The sequence below is a fragment of the Cucurbita maxima genome, unplaced genomic scaffold (assembly GCF_002738345.1).
Source record: "Cucurbita maxima cultivar Rimu unplaced genomic scaffold, Cmax_1.0 Cma_Scf00066, whole genome shotgun sequence".
NCBI lineage: Eukaryota > Viridiplantae > Streptophyta > Magnoliopsida > Cucurbitales > Cucurbitaceae > Cucurbita > Cucurbita maxima.
In genome coordinates, this window is record NW_019272082.1 from 547,268 (window position 1) to 564,389 (window position 17,122).

Here is a 17,122-nt window from a genome sequence, read left to right on the forward strand (position 1 = left end):
TTTTCGCAAACTCAAAATAACTTTAGAATATATTTTTAATCACTCAAATTTAATTCAACCTTTTGTTTTATCATTTAAAATTTAATGCGACAAATTTGTTTAACCCTTTAAAAAACAATTTCGAAACATGTTCGTCATAATCTATCTCTAGCTACCTGATTCCATGTCCAGGTCCGCATGTAATACTTTCCATCCACAAGTTGGAGGTCCCAGGACTGATTGAGATGCAGTCGTCGCCGTTGCTAATGCTCGAATTGAGGATGGTCACATCTGATGATTGTTGCACATGGATGCCATCAGTGTTTGGACTATCGTCTGCAGCCGAGACATTCACTCTTGTCATATGCACGTTTTGACACCCATGCACCACAATGTTGAACTTTTGGCTGTTAATCGAAGATAATCCATTAATGTTCACGTTTTGTGCAACATTTATTTCAAGGCTCTATCGATACAAAAGAATTAAAAGCAAGAATCAATATAAATTTAAATTAATATTGTAATTAATCGATTCATTTTCTTTCAACCTTCGGCCAAAGAAAAATTTTCAAATTTTATTTTTTATCAAGCCAACTCAAATTTTGCATACCGTGACTCCAACGGGGCAACTCTTCCTCGAGTGTTTACAATTCCATAAGGCAGTTCCTTGCCCATCGATAGTACCGCCAGTAATGAAAAGCCCATCTATGTGACTAAACTCAATCCAAGATTTAGTTTTAGCTAAAACTTGAATGTCCGAGCAGCCACAAGAGTTCCATCGATGAGAAGAGTAATAACATTGTTCTTACAAGGCCCATTAAAGCTCACACTTCGAACGTAGAATATACCCTCGGGAACGTAAATAGTGGCCGGTGTAGACGAGTCACAAGCCTTAGCCCATGTCATTTGAAGCACAGACGAGGCATCAGTCTTTCCATCGGGCTTGGCACCGAGGCTAATAATATTGAATGTTAATTCAGCAGCCAAGGCATGGTTAAAAAACAGAAGTTGAAGGGAAAGAAAAACATGGAAGGTTACTAGAAGAGCGGAAGAAAACTTGATGATACAAGGGTTGGTGATAAGCATGAGAGAGAGAAAAAGGAAGCAAGTGATAGGAAAATGGAAGAGCTGTGGAGTGATATTTGTAGGTTAATGCTTACCCTTCTAACTCTAACTTTAACCCACGCGTCTCAAGTACTATTCTATTCTTGTTCTATTTAACCATTATTGGTTTTATTCGGTTTCTTGTTCTATTTAACCATTATTGTTTTTATACGGTTTAACCAATTTTAATCAGGGGTCGCCTAGGTAATTATTGAATTTAAAAAAAGTTTCTTTGTCAATATGATTTACTTAAAAAGGGATGGGGAGATCTTAACTAAAAAAACCCTATTTTTTCCAACCCATTGTTTTCTAAAATAGGTGTTTAATTTTAATTGTCTGGGTGAACTAAAGAACTATGCAATGTAACAATATCAGTTTCATTGACGGTCTATTGGGCTTCTCAACGTCCTAATTATAATAAGAACAATTTCCTAATACTTTTCCGTGTTTATATTTTTAGATACCGATTCTATATGGATTCTCTAATATAATAAAAATAATAAAATATTCTATAAGATAGTTTCGAGAAGTCACTGTCATATATTTTTCATAGTATTTTTTTATTTGTAGTTAGTGATGTAGTATAAAGTCGATGACTTTTTATTTGCAAAGATGTCACACAAATTAAGAGAAGCAAAATTGTTGGTCCTATTTGGAACTGTCCATTAAATTTACAAATGCATCACACAAAGAAATAACTTACGATTGTTACACTTCTCGAAGTCTCCAAGTCTACCATTGATAGACTATATCAATGATATGCCGTTTTTATATCGATCAACAATTTTTTTTTATCATTAATACACTTTTTTTACTCTCTCTCACTTATGGAAGTTCTCTTTAAAACTCTTGAGGTAGATAAAAATACCAAATTGACAACTTTCATCATTTCTATCTTTGTACTATAGAATGATTAATGTTTTCCTTCGGTCTCTATCATAAAGTTGTGCATAGCTCTAGAGTCGACCGTTGTGCTCTTGGCCGATCTATGGTTAACCTAGTCCTCAACGTACGTAAGACCTTGACTCTTTTGTCTCTACCAATCTTTTTTGGAAAGCAAATAGGTACTTTAGGACCCCCAATGCAGGGTTTTTTACGCTTTGGCTAGGAAGGCATGAAGGTCCACCGTTTGTGGGTATTCAGATTCTCGATACACCACCTTGTATATGAAGCGGGACGAGGACCATTGATTGTAGTTGTTCTGGCTGTGAGGTCCTTGTCATGGATTTCTACCAATCTTTTTGGAGGATTCAGTCTCGTGCTGCTACTGCTTCAAGTCTCCCATTGTTGGGATTTATGCCCTAAAGTTTTATAATTCTTTTATTCGTAATTTTATATTATGGCGGCATGGAAAATCCAAGATGTCAAGCACGAATTCTAAGACTTCGAAAGTGGGATTGAAAATAAAAAGACGAAAGCGAAAACACATAACAATATAAGTAAAATAAAATAAAATAAGAAAATGCAGTAAAATTAAAATCTAATTAAGTTAAACAATACCAGGTTAACATAAAATTACAAGACTTTAAATATATTACAAAGGGGAAAATGGATTTGGATACAACTATAAAATGAAATAGACAAGACTGAAAAAACGGGAAGAAAGACTGAAGTTAAATCACAATTTACGATCCTCCTTTGGTTAAAATTGAACAAAAACATTAAATAGTTTAAAGGATGGGGTTTAGATCAACCATTAATGGCTAGTTCAGTTGAACCAACCACATGATCATCTTCTACCTTGTGACCATTCCGACATGCGTGTGGGGAAGGCTTAGATAGAACGATATCATCCTCGATCAGCACATTCTAGGTCTCGATTGAAATTGGTTCCTTCACCAAACTTCAAGATATCTTAACTTGAACATGTCGGTACCAATCTCAACAATTAACATTAACTAAGAAAAGAGAAATTGAGGGGCAAAATCATGGGGTTAACCAAACTTACCCCGATCTTCGGTGACAAACTTTTTTCCATTTGCACGTTCTAGCCCTCAGTTCACTATGATTTCACACTCTTTGTTATGAACGCTAAGAGCCCAAAATTATACCTTATTAACAAGAAATGAGAGGAAACTTTTAGGATTAAACTCTCTTTTTTGGGTCTCAAAGCCGACATTTGAAATTCAAATTTGATCAATCAATCCACTGTGTTTCAATTCTAAGTCCTTTATGAAAATGTTGCAATCACCATAAATCTTAAGATCGAGTATGTCAATTTCAAGAGTTTGATTGCTATTTTAGTGGCGGAAGTTCCCTTGATGTCTTCGTATGTTACTTTGCTGACTTTAACTCCAGAAGCCTATTAGAATAAAGAAGAACGATCAACCTATGCTACGGAAACTGATAAACAAGAATATCTATAAAACGATCAACCTATTGCATCATGTCGTTAGATCGACATAGGACACAACCATAAGAGCATGAAAATGATAAAATGTAAATATCCACGAGCACATGTTACATAGTGTAATCAAGAGATGAGACTAGAGGGTTGTGTCAGAAGAAATGTATAATTGGACTTAAAGGAACCTCATGCATTGTATGCTCACAAGCATAGGGCTACTTCCCCTAGAGATGATGAGTGCAGACGCGCACCGTATGATGACCGATGAAGAGTGCACACAGATGAGGGTGTTCATGAGCCGCATGACACTAAGGGGTTTTAATGACCTCCGAACGTCGCTACAGATTAGCTTGACCAGAGGGTCCAAGGGGTGTGCGAGGGCCCTAGGATTCACACTTACACGTGATCAAAGATAGGTCCTTAATTCATGATTGCATGTGTTTGCATTAGCATGGCCCCTATAGTGGGATCACATACTAAGTATTTCTTTGAAATACTCAGGTCATGTGCCATATTGCTTTTTAGGTAAAGGCAAGGTGGCCATGTACGGTTGACGGCGACATCGTGATCAGAGACTGTGTTGCGTGTATAGGATAGTAGCATATTTAAAATTCCTAGTCTTGGTTAGGATAGGGTGTTTCCATTTCATTTATTTAAATTATTTAATTTGTAATTTTTTTTCACCTTATTTTGAACTCCAGCATGATGTTTGAAACACGTAAGTCCGGCAGTGTTTTCTAATGTTTTAACGTATTCTGAAGTTTTAAATTTTTCCGCTAATAAAGATGAGCATTCTTAGAGTTATATTCTGCATTAGAGATGAGCATGAAACGTTAGTGGCGACTCTAGATATGTGGAAATTTAGGGTCGTTACAGTTGTTATCAGGGCTCTAGGTTTTAGTTTCTGTAGATTAGCCTACGATGTAGGCTTGGCACGCTCCATTGTCCCAACGTCGATGCTCCATTACCATCAGGTACGCCTGCATAAGATGAGAAAAGAGAAATGTTTTTGAACTCGCATGCATTTTTATGTTAATGTTACTGAAATTGCTATGATATTTCATGTATTTATTTAAGAGTATGATATGATATGTTGCATGCAGAGTGATTTTGTTTGCAATATGATGTGAACTTAGTATATGTGATGTACAACATAGTTTCATAAGTAATGAGCCTTAGACTTAAGAGATGCTACCTTGGTTTCTAGAACCATGCTGCCTAGACAGGGTTTGAATTAGAACCCTTACTGCATGTATGGTCGGCAAAAAGTAAGACAAGGAAGGGGACGACCTCCTATTAGAGGTAGAGGACGAGGTGAGGCTGAAGAGAGCCCACCTCGAGAGGGATCTGAGACAGGGTTTGAATTAGAACCCTTACTGCATGTATGGTCAGCAAGCAGCCCTAAGAGGGTGGACATAGTAACTAAGGATAGAGTAAAGAATGACGAAGCAATAGTAGCCGACCAAATTTTACGCGGTCCTAATAGTAGTAAAGATGACCGACTTCGACATAATACTAGGCATGGATTGACTAGCTACAAACTGTGCTAGTATAGACTGTCACGAAAAAAAAGTGATATTCTCACCACTGGTATGACCTAGCTTTAAATTTAAATGTACAAGTATCGAGACTACCTCAAAGGTAGTCTCGATGATGAAAGCAAAGAGACTAGTCCAACAAGGTAGTTGAGCTATATTAGCATGTGTCGTAGACGTAAAAGGAAAAGAAAAGACCCTAGAAAACGTGTCCATCGTAAACGAGTTCTCGGATGTGTTTTCAGATGACCTACCTGGAATACCGCTTCTCGAGCGGTCGACTTCATCATTCGACCTAGCATATTCCCCTGGGATGTGCCAGTGTTGTTTGTTTAGAAGAAAGATGGATCGATGCGTTTGTGCATCGATTACAGAGAGTTAAATAAGAGAAACATAAAGAACAAATACCCTCTGCCTAGAATAGAAGACTTATTCGATCAACTCAGAGAGGCAACGATATTTTCTAGGATAGATTTGGGGTCAGGTTACGATTAAATAAAGAGTAAAGAAAAAGATGTACTAAAGTTTGTGGTGATGTCATTTGGCCTCACCGATGCTCCAGCTGTGTTAATGAACCGAGTGTTCAAGGACTGTCTAGACACTTTTGTGATCGTGCTCATTGATGACATCCTAGTATACTAAACAACAAACCTAGAACACTAGGAACACCTCTGAAAAGTCCTAGCCACCCTAAGAGAGAACAAGTTGTACGCCAAGATCTCAAAGTGCGAATTTTGGTAATGACAAGTTTCTTTCTTATGATACATGGTGACAAAGGACGGATTATCCGTAGATCCTACTAAGGTCAAAGCGGTGACAAAGTAGGAACGACCAACTACGATAACTTCAATACAGAGTTTCTTGGGACTAGCGGGATACTATCGAAGGTTCGTGCAAGACTTCGCTAGAATAGCCTCGCCTTTGACACAATTAATGACGAAAGGGGTACCATTTATATGGAATGATGCTTGTTAGGAAAACTTCTATAACTTAAAAGAGAGATTGGTAACCGCCCCGGTACTCACAGTACCCGAGAGATCATAAGGATATGTAATCTATAGTGACATGTCCAAGAAGGAACTAGGATGTGTGTTAATGCAACACGGTAAAGTTTTTGCACGCGTATCCCGTCAACTAAAAGAATATGAAAAGAATTACCCTACCCACGACCTGTATTTGGCCGCTGGAGTGTTCGTACTGAAAATTTGGCAACACTACCTGTACAGATAGAACTCAAATTTTTACCGACCAGCGTTCTAGCGCGGACTTCAAAAAGCACTGGGTACCCACCTCGACTTTAGTACCGCCTTCAACCCCCAAACTGATGAACAAACAGAACGTTTTAAACCAAATTCTAGAGAACATGTTACGCGCTTGCGTACTAGATTTTAAGGGAAGTTAGTTGTATAATACTAGCTTTCAAGCAACTATTGGAATGGCACCGTTTGAGGCCCTGTACGAAAAACGGTGTAGGTCCCCACTATGCTGGGATGAAGTAGGTGAGAGATAGTTAGTAGGACCCGAGCTGGTTCAACTCACCAATGAGGCTGTCCAGAAAAATCGAGATAGGATGCGTACCGCTCAAAGTAAACAGAAAAGCTACGCCGATGTAATGCGTAGAAGCCTGAAGTTTGAGATAGGGGACCCAATATTCCTCAAGGTAGCACCTATGAAAGGTGTCTTGAGGTTCGGACGTAAGGGCAAGTTAAGTCCTAAATTCATTGGACCATTCGAGATCCTAGAGCGAGTTGGTCCAGTAGCGTATGAGTTAGCCCTACCTCCAGCCCACTCAGGAGTACACGATGTATTTTATTTGTCGATGCTGAGGAAGTACATTACGGACCCTATCCACGTAATAGACTACGAACCACTCCAACTCAATGAAGATCTGAGCTACGAGGAAAAACCGGTAAAAATCTTAGCTACAGAAGTAAAAACCTTACCCAACAAGAACATTAAGTTCATTAAGGTGTGGCGAAATAACCACACCAAAGAGACCACATGGGAGTGTGATGACAAAATAAGAGAAAAATTCCCTAAGTTAGTATAGGAGTCCGAGACTTTGGAGGACGAAAGTTATTTGTAGAGGTAGATAATATAACTACCCATTAGGTTATATATAATAATAATAATAATAATAATAATAATAGTAATAGTAAAATAAAGAAGAAAAAAAAAAAACTTACCACCTCTTCTTTAATCTCTCCACCCTACCCTATCATCAATAATCTTGCAAACAAAACAGAAAAAAGAAAAAGAAAGAAAAGATTTGCTGGGAGGAAGAAAGGCAGATAATAGAGAGATGGTTAGATAGAGATAGAATAGAGATATCATTCGAAAAAGTTAGTAGTCAGATTTACTTTTTTTTTTTTTTTAATGAAGGATATTAATTTGTTGCAATTATTTAGATATGATATCCTAACAAAAGAATCTGCTACCATTTGATAGAAGAAAAGAAATTCAAAGAAAGAAAGAGAGGAAGATTGGGAAACAAATCAAATAATCAAAAGGGGGAAAGAAAAAAAGAAAGAGAAAGAAATAGAGAGATTTCCAAATCAAGGAAAAAAGAAAAAAAGAAATACAGGTGAAGAGAGAAAGATTTAGAAATGGTTGGAAATAACAAAGCTCATGTAATTAAACTCGTTAATAGGTTAAACAAATTAGATATGGGAATAGAATTAGAAAAGAATTAGAATTAAAAGAAAAAAAATGAAAGAGAAGAAGATTTTAAGAAAGAAAAGAAAATCTAATTTGATTGAAAATGGCAAAATTAAGAAAAAAAAGTGAAAATTAGAATCAATTAAACTGGTCACTAATGGTAAAATATAACAGAGAATAAATAGAGTGATCGAAGGAAAATAGAAAATATGAGAAATTATTATATTTGGTACCCATTAAATATAATATTATTATAAACCATATTTGGATTGAATGATCTAGATAGCATGAAGTTTATTACCCAATACAATTTAGAAACAATGAAAACATGAAATTGGATTTTTACTGAGGTCATTTTAGAGTCGTATTTCATTTTGTTAGTTTGGTTATTACTTAAAATGTGAAATACTAACAAAAGATGACGAACGGTGGGATAGAAAGCGAACTTCGGCAACATTTGGAGTAGCTCTTGAGGGATAGGAGCTTACATTAATTAAATTAGGGAGTACTCCGGCTATGGCCAACCAAGTAAGTAGCCTTACTATAGGATAGGCTAAAGATTGTTTGAATTATGATGATGTATGAGTATGACGTTGTGTTACGATGTATGTTAAATGTACGTTATTTATGTTTTGATGCATGACGTACATGTTATATCTGATGCACTTAATGGCTTCTATGATGAGTATGATGTATGTATGATGATTTTATTAACATGATGATGTTTTTCATGTTGAACATGCCTTATGATGTTGTTTGCCATATTGCATTATGTCGTTAGATCGACATAGGACACAACCATAAGAGCCTAAAAATGATATTAATGTAAATATCCACGAGCACATGTTACATAGTGTAACCAAGAGATGAGACTAGAGGATTGTGTCAGAAGATGTATAATTGAACTTAGAGGAACCTCATGCATATAATGTTACATCTTCCCCTAGAGATGATGAGTGCGGACGCGCACCGTATGATGAGCGCAAATGCGAACAGGTGTGAGTGCACACAAATGAGGTTGTTCATGAGGCGCATGGCACTATGGGGTTCCGCTGACCTCCGAATGTCGCTATAGATTAGCATGACCAGAGAGTCTAGGGGGCATGCGAGCGCCCTAGGGATTCATACTCGCACGTCTGACTCGTGTGTAGGGAAGTACTACACATCCAATTTGTCCAAGACTGTAGGCCGCCCTTAAGATAATTAGAGAGAGGTCCCTAATTCATGATTGCATGTGTTTGCATTAGCATGGCCCCTATAGTGGGGTCACTTACTGAGTATTTCTGGAAATACTCAGGCCGTGTGCCATATTATTTTTCAGGTATAGGCAAGGCGCCCATGTACAGTTGACGGCGGCATCGTGATCAGAAACTGTGGCGCATGCATAGGATAGTTGCATATTTAAAATTCCTAGTCTTGGTTAGGATAGGGTGTTTGCATTTCATTTAATTAAATTATTTAATTTTTATTTGTTTTATCTTATTTTGAACTCCAGCATTATGTTTGAAACTAGTAAGTCCACAAGTTTTAAATTTTTCTGCTAATAAAGATGAACATTCTTAGAGTTATATTTTGCATTAGAGATGAGCATGAAAAGTTAGTGGCGACTCTAGATATGTGGAAATTTAGGGTCGTTACAAAAAGTCTATTAATGATAAAAAAAAAGTGTTGATCGATATAAAAACAGCATATCATTGATATAGTCTATCAATGATAGACTTTGAGACTTCAAAAAGTGTAACATCGTAAATTCTTTCTTTGTGTGATGCATTTGTAAATTTATTGCATACTTTCAAATATGACAAATAATTTTGATTCTCTTTATTTTTGTGACATTTTTGCAAATAAAAAGTCACTGACTTTATATTACATCACTAACTACAAATAAAAAATACTATGAAAAATATATGATAGTGTCTTTTCGATACTATCTTATAAAATATTTTATTATTTTTTTTATAATTGAGAATCTATATAGAATTGGTATCTAAAAATATAAACCCATGAAAGTATTAAGAAATTGTTCTTATTATAGCACGATGTTCATAAGCCCAATAAACGTAAATGAAACTGATATTGTTACATTGCATAATTCTTTAGTTGACCAAAACAATTAAAATTAACATCTTTTTTAGAAAATAATGAATTGGAAAAAATAGGGTTTTTTAGTTAAGATCTCCCCAACCCTTTTTAAGTAAAATAAAAAATAAAATCATATTGAAAAAAAAACTTTTTTTAAATTCAATAATCCAAAAAATGAGAGATGGAACTGTGAATCATTAAAATGGCAATGAGTGTCTTATCTTATAAGATAGACTTAAATTTAAAAATGTTGGCGGGAGGCAAATATTTAACTATGTGACATACCTAATTAAAATTGATTAAACGGTATAAAAACAATAATGATTAAATAGAACAAGAATAGAATAGTTCTTGAGACACTTAGGTTAAAATTAGAGTTAGAAGGGTAAGCATTAACTACAGATAAGAATCACTTTGTTTCAAATGTACCTATTGTCAAGAAGATTCAAAAAAATATGTGTTCTAAATGGAGATTTAAAAAAATGTCATGAAGTTTCAAAAAAATATGTCAACAACAAAATTCAAATCTACGCGCGAAGAGCTCAATTGATTTGAAGTCTGTCACATTAACCACTCAAGCACATCAACATTTGTTAGAACAACTAAGTTTAATTTCATAAATTATGTAAAAGTCAAATGGTCAATTTGACTTATTCTTTGTGGAGATTAAAGGGGATCGAGAATAAATCCCGCCCACAAACATATCGGGATTGAATCCTGGCCACAAACGTCTTTTGTCGGGAGACTATAAATACCCACAATATGTTATGTAAAAAATAGATTCGTAGATGAATGTAATTCAGATCTCAAATTGAGACGTTTCCCATAGAAATCCGAGCATCATATTTGTCATTTCTAAGTTTCAAGCAATTCTTGTAGTAGAATTGCACCCGAGGCATTCAATCAAGCCTTGATCAAGTTAGATTGTGGAGTGACTCAATTTAGAACAAGGTTCCAAATCTTGCTTCTAGATCTTCGATCGTAAGAGGTAATCTAATTCTAGCCTTATCTCTTGGTTGATCCAAATTTCGTATAAGGAGGTGTTAATTACTTTGATTCAAGGGTTCTTGCTAAAGCAAAAGGTTGGATCGTTGGGCTGAGGATTAGGGTTGCCTTATCAGTTTGGTATCAGAGCGTAGTTTGCATCTTTGTGGCTGACTCTAGAATTGATTTTATCTTTAATTTCCGCTATTGTTTATTGTCTCTTTAAATCTGTCATTTATTTTCTTACTGTCATTTCCAACGTTCTTCATTATCCTTCTACTTTGTCTCTTTAAATCTGTCATTTATTTTCTTACTGTCATTTCCAACGTTCTTCATTATCCTTCTACTTTGTTCTTAGTGTCCTGTTAAAGATCATATTTAGATCTTGAAAGAAAAAAAAATAAAAAAAATCCTTATCATATTGTTCTTAATATATCCTTATCATTAGACCATTTGCACGTTTATTTGAAGATCAAATAAATTTCTATTCTCATTTTTCTCTTCAGCATATAAATCTTTAATTGTTGTATTCGATCTTCATGACCATTCTCTTTGGAATTCATTTTTTTTCAATGTGCAATTATATCCATAAATATCTTTGTCCCTTATTTATTTGTTCATTTCTTGTTTTATTTTGTTGTTACTACATAATTACCTTGGAATTCATTTTTTTTCAGTGTGCAATTATATCCATAAATATCTTTGTCCCTTATTTATTTGTTCATTTCTTGTTTTATTTTGTTGTTACTACATAATTACCTTGTCTTGATTGTCTTGAATAGCTCGCTACTATCAGAATTGCTTTATCCATATTATCTACCTTGATAAGAAATTAGTCACTTTCCCAAATAGTCTACCTTTGAGTGTTAAACACAAGTGTTCCTGAGTGTAAAATCAGTGAGTTGAGTGTGTGAGGTCCCAAGCATATAAAACTCCTATTTGTACAATCATGAACCAAGACGAGAAAAATAGAGGGGAGATCAATGATCTAGTTGAAGAAGTCCAGAAGAATGAGAAGAAACTAGAAGATGGTATTCATTTGGCACTTATTACAAGAAGACTTCTTAAAACTCAAGTATGGAGAATGATGTTGATGATCAAAGAGACAACCTATTTCACACGCGGTAGTTAGTCAAGGGGATTGCTTGTAATCTTATCATTGATAGTGGAAGTTGCACCAATGTAGTAAGTCCTATGTTGATCAAAAGGTTGCAAATTCCAACTCAAGATCATCCTAAACCTTACAAGCTCTAATGGCTCAATGATAGTGGAACAATGAAGGTAATTTCCCAAGCTTTAATATCTTTTACTTTGGGAAAATATAAAGATGAAGTTCTTTGTGATGTGTTGCCAATGCATGCTGGAGACATATTGCTTGGCCGACCATGGCAATTTGACAGGAGGGTTATGTATGATGGCTATTTGAATAGGTATTCTTTTGTAAAAGATGGTAATAAAAACCATTCTTGTACCTTTGAGTTCTGCATATGTATTTGCTCATCAATTAAAGTTGGAGGAAAGAAACAAAGAGTTGAAAGAAAAACAAGAGTTTAGTGAAAAAGTAGAGAAAAATCAAAGAGAAAAAAATAAGAATGAAAAAAGAGATGAAATTGAAGAAAAAAGGAAAAGAGATAGTTATTTGGCTACATTTGTAGAGGTGAGAAGGTTTTCACAAAAATCAATCTTTGTACTGATGTACGGAGGATTTTTGGTCTCTAACTATAACAACTTGGCTTTGCCTAGTTTTTTTCAATCTCTTTTTTTACAGGAATTTGAAGACATGTTTCAAGATAAAAAAATACCTCCCATTAGAGAGACAAAAGAAATTCAAAGGCAAGTGGATGAGCTCATGGAGAAGGGCTATGTACCAGAAAGTTTGAGTCCATGTTCTATACGAGACTTATTGGTGCCAAAGAAAGATGAACCTTGGCGCATATGCATGGATAATAGAGTCATCAACAAAATCACGATAAAGTGTCGACATCCTATTCCTAGGTTAGACGATATGCTTGATTTATTGCATGATTCGTGTCTATGTATAAAAATTATTTTGAAATCTTGATATCATCAAATTAGAATGGAGATGAATGGAAAACAACTCTCAATACTAAGTTTGGATTGTATGAATGACTTGTTATGCCTTTTAGGTTAACTAATGCTCCTAGTAAACCTATGCGCTTAATATATGATATTTTGAGAAAATATATGAGAAAACATGTTGTTTATATTGATGATTTTATAATTTATTTGAAGATTTTGCTTGGGCATGGGGAGCATATTAAATTAGTTTTGATTACACATAGAAAAAAAGAAATTTAATTTTAATGAGGGTAGTTTTTGCATGGAAAAAGTTCACTTTATTGGCTTCATAGTTGATAAAAGTAGAATAGCATTAGATAGAGACAAAAGTTAAATTCATTATGGATTTGCCAACACCAAAGAGTGCACGTAAAGTTCAGAGTTTTCATGAGTTAGCTAACCTCTATAAGAGATTTATAGATGATTTTATAACCATAACTGAACTATTGAATGACTTAGTGAAAAAGAATGTTGTTTTTAAATGGGGAGGAATGCAAGATAATGCATTCAATTTGGTTAGGAACAAATTAAGCTATGCATCATTATTTGTTTTGCCTAGCTTTTATAAAACTTTTGAAATTGGATGTGATGCATGTGGTTTGGTCATAATAAGTGTTGTTTTAATTCAAGATGAAAAGTCGTTAGTGTATTTTAGTGAAAAATTAAATGGGGCAACATTGAAATAACCTACCTATGATAAAGGTTTCTAGTTCATATATTTCATATGCCGCAACACATACTTATGGTCTAGAGAATTTGTGATCCACTTTGATCCTGAAAACTTAAAGTATGTGAAGGGTCAAAGCAAACTGAACCGTAGACATGCAAAGTGGGTGGAATTTATTGAAACATTTTCATATGTCATAAAGTATAAGCAAGGTAAGGATAATACAGTAGCTCATGTGTTATCTAAAAGGTATGATCTCTTTACTTTTCTTACTGCAAAAATTCTTGAAGTTGAGCATATTATTAAATTATATAGAGATGACCAAGACTTTAGAACTATTTATGCATCTTGTCTTGCAAAAAAAAGTGGTGGATGATTATTATGTGTTTCATAAATTTTTAATTACTAAGAGTATGCTTTGTATTCCTAAATGCTCTATAAATGATTTGTTTTTTAGAGAAGCATATGGTGGTGCCTTAATGGGACATCTTAGGATTAATAAAGTTTTATAAGATGTTGCATAAACACTTTTGTTGGCCGAAGATAAAGCATGTGACATATAGATTTATGGATGATGCAAAGCATGCGGCTCATTTATTCTTTAAGAATGTAGTTTATGGATTTACTACACTTCATTTGCTTCCTATTCCTACTAATTTTCTTCTAATATTTTTGTGAGTGAAGCATTTAGATTTGATCAAAACATTTCGAAAGGAGGTGACAGAAAGAAGGTGATGATTTTTTCTGGTTCGAGGACGAATCCTTCTGAAGAGGGGGAAGATGATAAGAATAAACATTTCAAAAGGAGGTGGCGGAAAGAAGGTGATGATTTTTTCTGATTCGAGGACGAATCCTTCTGAAGAGGGGGAAGATGATAAGAATCACGGTGTTCCAAATGGACCTATTACCAAAAAGATTAAAAAAAAATGTAATGAAGATTCAAAAAAATGTCAACAACAAAATTTGAATCCAAACATTTCAAAAGGAGGTGACGGAAAGAAGGTGATGATTTTTTCTGATTCGAGGACAAATCCTTCTTAAGAGGGGGAAGATGATAAGAATCACGGTGTTTCAAATGGACCTATTACCAAAAAGAAACATTTCAAAAGGAGGTGACGGAAAGAAGGTGATGATTTTTTCTGATTCGAGGATGAATCCTTCTGAAGAGGGGGAAGATGATAAGAATCACGGTGTTCCAAATGGACCTATTACCAAAAAGATTCAAAAAAATGTCATGAAGATTCAAAAAAATATGTCAACAACAAAATTCGAATCCAAATGGACCTATTACCAAAAAAAAATGGACCTATTACCAAAAAAGATTCAAAAAAATATCATGAAGATTCAAAAAAATATGTCAACAACAAAATTTGAAACTACACACGAAGAGCTCAATTAATTTCAAGTCTGTCGCATTAACCACTCAAGCACATTAACATTTGTTAGAAAAAATTATGTTTAATTTCATAAATGATGTAAAAGTCAAATGGTTGATTTGACTTATTCTTTGTGGAGATTAAAGGGGATCGGGAATAAATCCCGTTGACAAACATATCGATTGAATCCTGGCCACAAACGTCTTTTGTCGGGAGACTATAAATACCCACAATATGTTATGTAAAAAACATATTCGTGGATACATGTAATTCAGATCTCAAATTGAGACGTTTCCCTTAGAAATTCGAGCATCATATTTGTCATTTATAAGTTTCAAGCAATTCTTGTGGTAGAACTGCACCCGAGCCATTCAATCAAGCCTTGATCAAGTTATATTGTGGAGTGACTCAATTTAGAACAAGGTTCCAAATCTTGCTTCTAGATCTTCGATCGTAAAAGATAATCTAATTCTAGCCTTATCTCTCGGTTGATCCAAATTTCGTATAAGGAGGTTTTAATTACTTTGATTCAAGGGTTCTTGCTAAAACAAAAGCTTGGATCGTTGGGCTGAGGATTAGGGTTGCCTTATCACCTACAAATATCACTCCACACTTTTCCGTTTTCCTATCACTTGCTTCCTTTTTCTCTCTCTCTTGCTTATCACAACCCTCGTATCATTAATTTTTCTTCAGCTCTTCTAGTAACCTTACATGTTTTTCTTTCCCTTCTACTTCTGTTTTTTAACCATGCCTTAGATGCTGAATTACCATTCAATATTATTAGCCTCGGTGCCAAGTCCGATGGAAAGACCGATGCCTCGTCTGTGCTTCAAATGACATGGGCTAAGGCTTGTGTCTCGTCTACACCAGCCACTATTTACGTTCCCAAGGGTATATTCTACGTTCGAAGCCTGAGCTTTAATGGGCATTGTAAGAACAATGTTATTACTGTTCTCATTGATGGAACACTTGTGGCTTCCTCGGAGATTCAAGTTTTAGCTAAAACTAAATCTTGGATTGAGTTTAGTCACATAGATGAGCTTTCCATTACTCGTGGTAATATCAATGGGCAAGAAACTGCCTTATGAAATTGTAAACACTTGGGAAAGAGATGCCCCATTGGAGCCACGGTAATGCAAAATTTGAGTTGGCTAGATAAAAAATACAATTTGAAAATTTTTCTTTGGTTGAAGGTTGAAAGAAAATGAATCGATGAATTACAATATTAATTTAAATCTATACTGATTCTTGCTTTTGATTCTTTTGAATCGATAGAGTATTCAAATAAATTATGCACAAAATGTGAACATCAATGGATTATCTTAGATTAACAACCAAAAGTTCAACATGGTGCATGGATTTCAAAACGTGCATATGACAAGAGTGAATGTCTCGTCTATAGACGATAGTCCAAACACTAATGGCATCCATGAGCAACAATCATCAGATGTGACCATCCTCAACTCGAGCATTAGCAACGGTGACGACTACATCTCAATCAGGCCAGGGACCTCCAACTTGTGGATGGAAAGTATTATATACGGACCTGGACATGGAATCAGGTAGCTAGAGATAGATTATGACGAACATGTTTAGAAATGTTTTTTTTAAGGGTTAAATAAATTTGTCACATTAAATTTTAAAAGATGAAACTAAAGGTTGAATTAAATTTGAATGATTAAAAATATATTTTAAAGTTATTTTGAAGGTGAGAAAAAAGATTTCAATTATTTTAAAATTATTTTGGATCAAAATTATTATTTAATATATTAGGTTAGAATGAGAAAATTAAACCTTATCAAAAATTTGGTATTTTATTGAATGTATTTGTAGCATTGGGAGCTTGGGGATAAAGGCCGAGGAGGATGGAGTGCATAACGTTACACTGACATTATCTACTTTCTCCGGAACTCAGAATGGAGTAAGGATTAAGTCTTGGGGAAGACCAAGCCTTGGATTTGCTACAAAAGTTTATTTTCAACACATCATTATGGATAATGTGAAAAACCCGATCATAATTGATCAAAATTACTGTCCACATGAGAAAGTCTGTCCTGGTCAAGTATAATTTCTCGTCAATCTCAAAAATTTTAATTTTTTTCTAATTGTATTTAACCTTAAATTTGAATAGAACTCAATATTTTAATTTTATAAATAATTGATTTATTTTCTCTTTAATTGTTTGAAATTTGTTTGGTTTAAAACCGGTGCTAAATTATTAGTATTATTTCTTTGTTAAATTAAATTACTTTTGTGGGTAATAAATTGGGGACTCCATTACCCTTTTATATCTTAAAATGGTATGAAGTTT